The sequence below is a fragment of the Leopardus geoffroyi genome, chromosome A1 (genome assembly GCF_018350155.1).
Source record: "Leopardus geoffroyi isolate Oge1 chromosome A1, O.geoffroyi_Oge1_pat1.0, whole genome shotgun sequence".
NCBI lineage: Eukaryota > Metazoa > Chordata > Mammalia > Carnivora > Felidae > Leopardus > Leopardus geoffroyi.
This window is the reverse complement of record NC_059326.1, coordinates 53,570,725-53,577,582: the sequence shown is the minus strand read 5'-3', so window position 1 is coordinate 53,577,582 and position 6,858 is coordinate 53,570,725. Positions and strand designations below refer to the sequence as shown.

Here is a 6,858-nt window from a genome sequence, read left to right as displayed (position 1 = left end):
ATTCCTTTACTTTTATTCATAAGAGGCTAGGGGTGAACATGGAAGAGGGGCTGTGAGAATTTTAGCCCCCTGCCCCTGTCTTCTCTTGTCCCCATGTTCAATCAGTCACAAATCAAAGAATTAATAAAACTAAGACAAGCCTGGGGCACCCGGGTGACTCAGTTGGTTAAGCGGCCGACTTTGGCTCAGGTCACCATCTCACAGTTCATGGGTTTGAGCCCCGCGTCAGGCTCTGGGCTAACAGCTCATAGCCTGGAGCCTGCTTTGGATTCTGTGTCTCCCTCTCTCTCTGCCCCTCCCCCACTTGTGCTCTGTCTCTCTCTCTCCTCTGTCTCTCAAAAATAAACATTTAAAAAAATTAATAAAACAATTAGAAAAAAAAAAACAAGATAAGCCTCCCCATTACCTAATTCAATTTATTTTCTTTGGTCTTTTCCCTCTCGTTTCTTCTTCCCAGATTCCCTCCATGGATACTGCATTTTATCCTCTTCTCTTAAGGTGCCCTTAAAGCTATGCACACTCCCCCCACCCTCCCCCTAAGCCCCAGCACAGGCCTGTCCCTGTGGTAACAGCTTCTGGAACCAAGACAACCAAGCGGAAAGGAAACTAAGGGGGTGCCCGGCTTTCTCCACCGGCAGCATCAAGTGTGCTCAGAAGGCAGGCAGGGGCTCTGACCCTGATCAGTGCACACACAGGAGTGAACCATTCTCTCCACTGGGCCAAGACACATGGCAGGCTTTGCTCTGGTCACATCTGTGCTCTGTGTGTCCTTGCAAGCTAAAAACAAAGGAGAGGGTTTTACCCCGTCTCTCCCTTCCCATAATTACTTTTAGTGGTGAAGCAGTTAATGCGGTATTCCTCCTCTTGGCTCAGAGTTTTCATTCTTTATTGGCACCGTTTCATCCCAGGAGACAATAGCAGATTGTTTCTGGTGTTCGCAGAAGGATCTTGTTCTGGCAGGCAGGCTTCCAGTCAACAAGCTTGACATCTTCTGCAAAGAACGTGCATGTGCTGTGTTTGAACCTGACTTTCAAGTGTCTTGTATAAAGACAATCATCCTAATCACAACCTGCAACTGTGTTAGGAACTTGCACAAAACTGAAACCAAAAATACTCCTGAGAGAGACTGAGAGAGAAGCAAAGAGAGGAAAGAGTAGGCAAGGGGTACTGAAATCCTTGGACCAAAATGCTCTGGGCTCTCTTCGTGTCACCTGATTAGAAAAAGCCCTTCTCTTCCTCATCCCTCTGACCTGGTTAGCAGCCTTAAAACAGCGATATTGGGTAATCTTAACCACAGCAATCACCCCAGATGAAGAACTTTTCTGGCAGGAAGAGAAGAAATGGAAAGCAATGCAGGACTCCCTACTGGGATCTGTGGGTCCCTCCAGAGCCAGCAACTGCCCCCTGAGACCTCAGATCCCCCTCCACCAGTGGCCATTCCACTGACAGCTAGGCAGAAAGCACGCGTAGATAACCTTCAGGAAAGGCTGTCCCAGGGGGGACAAGAAAGCTGAACTAAGAGAAACAATCATCAAGTCCTTCCTATAGTCACAGTTCATAAAGCACAAAGCATTTTGGCCTACCATGTCTCAAAACTCTATGTGAAGAAGACAGATTTTTAAGATAAGGAAACAAACTCATCGAGGCAAAGCGACTTGCCAGAGGTCACGTGGCTAACCAACAACAAAGCTAGCTATTATAGAATAAACTTTCTGGAGGAGGAATGACAAATCTGTCATGCAGAAAAATTCCAAATAATCCACTGAGACGCTCTGCTTTCAAGGAGGTGGAGCACAACTCCCCACTCCTTGAGTGTGGGCTGTGCATAGCAACTTCTTTCCAAAGAAGCTGCCATGGAACGGTGAGCATAACTTCACAATGAAGAACCTAATAAACACAACCGCAGACAAGCGGTCAAGGTCAATATCAACTTATAAGTCATGTTGATAGCACGTACCCTAGATCTGATGTGATGAGAATGGAACTTTACCTCCATAGTCTTCCTCCCCAAAACCCATAACCCCAGTCTAATCATGAGAAAGACACTGGACAAATCCCAGCTGAGGGGCACTCTACAAACACCTGACCAGTGTCCCTCAAAATTTTCCAGGTCATCAAAGACAAGGAAAATCTGAGAAACTATCACAGCCTATGGAAGCCTAAGGAGACACGGTTATTAAACGTAATGTGGTACACCAGACGGGATGCTGGAACAGAAAAGGGACAGTAGGTGAAAACTAAGGAAACCTGAATAAATTATGGACTTGAATGAAAATGTACCAATGCTGGTGCATTAATTGTAACAGATCATACTAATGTAAAATGTTAATAATAGGGAAACCGCACTGGGCATACGGGACCGCTCTGTAGTATCTTCTCAATTTTTCTGTAGATCTAAAACTGTTCAAATATTAAAAGTTTATTTAACTAAAATATCAGGCTCTGAGCTCCAACTCACAACTTTCTATAAGAGCACACAGTTCTACCTCTTGTTAAGCAGGCATCTTCTTGGTCTGCAATTCAATCAACATCTAGTTCCCTTGGCAAGCACTAGATTCTGAGAACGCAAGCGCCATGTCAGCTTTTGCTGGGCATTTGACCCCCTAGCGCATTGCACATCACCTGGCACATAGTAGGTACTCAATAAATATTTGCGGAATGAAAGAAACCAGGTTCAAGGGTGTTTAGAACTGGTTTGTGTAAACGTATTAGATTCAAACATTCAAACCTAGGTCAGAGAAAAAGCTAAACTATTTAAGGTATCAAAATAAGAAAATAAAATCCCAGACCCTATTTCAGTTGGTAAAGTGTTAATTCCAATGGTGGTGGTAAACATGGTCATTTAAGAACAAAGCAGAAACTACAGCAAGGCTACAAATGTGATTTGGAACTCACATTGCAAAGAAGAGGAAAAGAAGAGTCCGTGAACTCTAAGCTACAAGCTGGTGTCGCATTAAAAGTCAGCGTTGGGGCGCCTGGGTGGCGCAGTCGGTTAAGCGTCCGACTTCAGCCGGGTCACGATCTCGCGGTCCGTGAGTTCGAGCCCCGCGTCAGGCTCTGGGCTGATGGCTCAGAGCCTGGAGCCTGTTTCTGATTCTGTGTCTCCCTCTCTCTCTGCCCCTCCCCCGTTCATGCTCTGTCTCTCTCTGTCCCAAAAATAAATAAACGTTGAAAAAAAAAAAAAATTTAATAAAAAAAAAAAAAAGTCAGCGTTATCAGTGTGTACTCACAGAAATGCATTTGGAGCTCACACGTTATTCTTTCACTCCCGTGGCTTCTTGGCTTTACTCAAAATACAGTTTGAGATTCCCTACAGAAACGAGACAAAATAATAAAATGATTACAGAATAAACAATGGCCCCATGAGGAAAAGTTTAAAAATTGAGGAAGTTTAGCTAGAAAAGGGAAGAGCTATTAAGTGACTTGATAATAATTACTTAATATATAACAAGTTTTGGGGCGCCTGGGTGGCGCAGTCGGTTAAGCGTCCGACTTCAGCCAGGTCACGATCTCGCGGTCCGTGAGTTTGAGCCCCGCGTCGGGCTCTGGGCTGATGGCTCAGAGCCTGGAGCCTGCTTCTGATTCTGTGTCTCCCTCTCTCTCTGCCCCTCCCCCATTCATGCTCTGTCTCTCTCTGTCCCAAAAATAAATAAAAACGTTGAAAAGAAAAAAAATAAATAAATTAAAAAAATATATATATATAACAAGTTTTTATAAGGAGAGAACTAACCACTTCTGTGGCTTGACAGAAAACCAGACAAGAGAGAATTGAGCTTGAATTGCCATCCGGTTTTATCATCAGAAATTTCCTCTTTTATATCCTGGATAGCTTTAAAATTAGAATGGTCAGCTATCTGGTCAACATGGCCTACTAAGAATGGTGGCCCTGATGATACCCTTGTCGATCTATGAGTCTATTATCTGACTCAGTCTTCATTCTGCACATGGATAAAATGATGGTACAAGGCTTTCTTCCATCACCAACCAGACCACAGTCTTTACGTGGGCAGAAACCACTTCTGTGTTGTGCACCTCTCCCCTTATCACCAAACATTATTTCCTGGCAGTGAGTGCTCAATAAATACTCGCCAAAAAAACAAGTTAATAAGTAAATCAACCTTGAATAATGAAAACGATGACCAATTATATTCTGCATTTTTAGACTTAAGAGAACACGAAGTAGAAGAACGAGAGCAAAAGAATGTTGCTTTCATTGATCACTATTTAATCATCTAAAAGAACTTAAATAGATATTCTAAAGAAAAGCCTAGAGGGGTGCCTGAGTGGCTCAGTCAATTAAGCGTCTGACTTCGGCTCAGGTCATGCTCTTGCAGTTCGTGAGTGCAAGGCCCACGTCCAGCTCTGTGCTGACAATTCGGAGCCTGGAGCCTGCTTCGGATTCTTCGTGTGTGTTTGTGTGTGTCTCTCTCTCTTTGCCCCTCCCCCATTAGCACTCTGTCTCTCTGTCTCTCTCTCTCAAATATAAACATAGGGGCGCCTGGGTGGCGCAGTCGGTTGAGCGTCCGACTTCAGCCAGGTCACGATCTCGCGGTTCGTGAGTTCGAGCCCCGTGTCAGGCTCTGGGCTGATGGCTCAGAGCCTGGAGCCTGTTTCCGATTCTGTGTCTCCCTCTCTCTCTGCCCCTCCCCCGTTCATGCTCTGTCTCTCTCTGTCCCAAAAATAAATAAACGTTGAAAAAAAATAAAATAAAATAAAATAAAATAAAATAAAATAAACATAAAAAAAAAAAAGCCTAGAGAAAGGCATTGACAAAGTCCCTGACACATTACAAGCTCTGTGGCAAATGTATTTTCTAAAGATGGCCACAGTTAACATGACCCCTCCCACATGTTCTTACCAAGTGAGACTGACACACCTCCACTAGGGTCTGTTTCCTTTTCTTGAATCTAGGCATACCTTGCAACTGTTCCAAAAGTTGCAAAAATGATGCTGTGTAACTTCTGAGTCAGACAAGGCAACATATGGCTTCAGCTTCTCTCTCTTTCTCTCTTTTAGGATGCTTACCCTTGATTCTCAGCCACCATATTGGGAAGAAGCCCAGGCCACGTGGAGAAGCCAGACATGCTCACACCAACATCAAGCACTAGACATGGGAGTGAATGCGACTTCAGAGGATTCCAGTCCCCAGCCTTCAAGTCATCTGCCTGTGGACCTAGTCCTCATGGAGCCCTCTTTCCTGTGCTAACCCTGAATTTCTGATTCAGCAAAACTGTAAATAGTAGCGTATGATTATTAGCGTTTTAAACCACTAAATCTGGGGTTATTTATTACACAGCAATAGATGACTAATACAGGTACTTACTAAATGTTAGTTTAACTGGTTTAATTGACTTGAAGATCCCTAATTTAACTGCACAAATTTCCTGAATACCTACTCCTATGTGTCTGGCACAGACATCTGGAACATACACAGTTAAGACACGGCCCCTCCCTTCCACCAGCTTCCTGTAAGGGGATTAAACACAAAGTAAAAAGTTCATTTCAGAATAATATGATCTATCTTATACTATAATATATAGTATATATCTTACACTAGTAGGTACTTCCGGGCTGAAACTGGTATCCTAAATCAGGAAGCAATTCCCCTGTCCCTGTGGGCCCCTATTTACTTGAACTGATGGGCATGCGGTCTCCAGACTTATCCAGTGAGGGTACCGACCGGAACTGTAGCTAAAGAAGGAGTCAGAAGTTATGTTTTCAGTGCACCGACGCTCCGGAGAAGGGAAGAGATACAGAATGAGGGTTGGTATGTGTTACACAGCGCAGGCCTGATTCTGAGTCTCTCTGAGAAAGGGGTAAATTGAGAAGTAGAAAGAGTTAAGTTCCTGAAAGATCTTGCAGGACCTTCAGCTCTGGCAAGACTGTCTCAGAGGCCCAATGGTAAAGGTGCAGTCTATAAGACTGCAAGTATGATGTGACCGCGTTAGTGATTTTTCACTCAATTAATACAAAGTCTATGTTTTGTTTTGTTTTGTTTTTAATGTTTGAGAGAGAGCGCGCGCGCAAACAGGGGAGGGGCAGAAACAGAAGGGAAAGAGAATTCCAAGCAGGCTCCACACTGTTAGCACAGAGCCCCACGCGGGGCTCCAACCCACGAACCGGGAGACCATGACCTGAGCCAAAACCAAGAGTCTGACGCTTAACCGACCGAACCACCCAGGCGCCCTTAGGGGTTTTTTCTTTTATTGCGGCAAAAGAGACCTAACATAAAATTTACCATTTTAGCCATATTTAACTGTACAGCTCAATGGCATTGAGTACATTCACAATAATGTGCAGTGATCAGCACCATCCATCTCCAGGGCTTTTTCATCACCCCAAACCGAAACCGTGCACCCATTAAGCAGTAACGGCCCATTCCCTCTCCCCCTGCCCCTGGTCACTCCTATTCTACTTCCTGCCTCCACCTACGACTCTTCTAGGGTGGGGGCTTCCGCGCTGAAATTTGAAACTGGCCTGGTGGAGGGAGGGGTAGGAGAGATGGAAGAAAGAGGCAGACCCTTCCAGGCTGCTAGGCGGCAGTTTTTAAAAAAGCAAGGGGGGCAGTTTTAAAATAAGCCTACTTACGAGGCTTGTCTTCAGCAGCCGTAAGACCAGACCGTTTATAGATGCCTTAACGGGGTTCAGCCACGTATACCATCTAGACGGTCTAAACAACACGTTGTGCCCTCAAGGCTGTGCCCTCGAAAAGCGACCCCGCCGTGGAACTGGTGGGCGGAAGGTACATTCCACGGAGAGCGGAAGGGTGGGGAACTTCTGATTACCAATCCAGCTCTGGGTCAACCAGCGGTCACGTCCTCTGGATGACCTCCTCCTCCAACATTGCAGCCCCCGGGC

The 6,858-nt window shown here is 45.1% G+C and overlaps 1 long non-coding RNA gene across 1 annotated transcript; it reads right to left on the bottom strand.

Moving 5' to 3' along the window:
- Positions 1-581: 581 nt before the first annotated feature.
- Positions 582-6,807, bottom strand: LOC123589711. Its single transcript, XR_006708518.1, has 3 exons — positions 6,589-6,807; positions 3,231-3,310; positions 582-991 (listed from the first exon to the last, which is right to left on the bottom strand). It is a non-coding gene; the product is annotated as an uncharacterized LOC123589711 (long non-coding RNA).
- Positions 6,808-6,858: the final 51 nt, after the last annotated feature.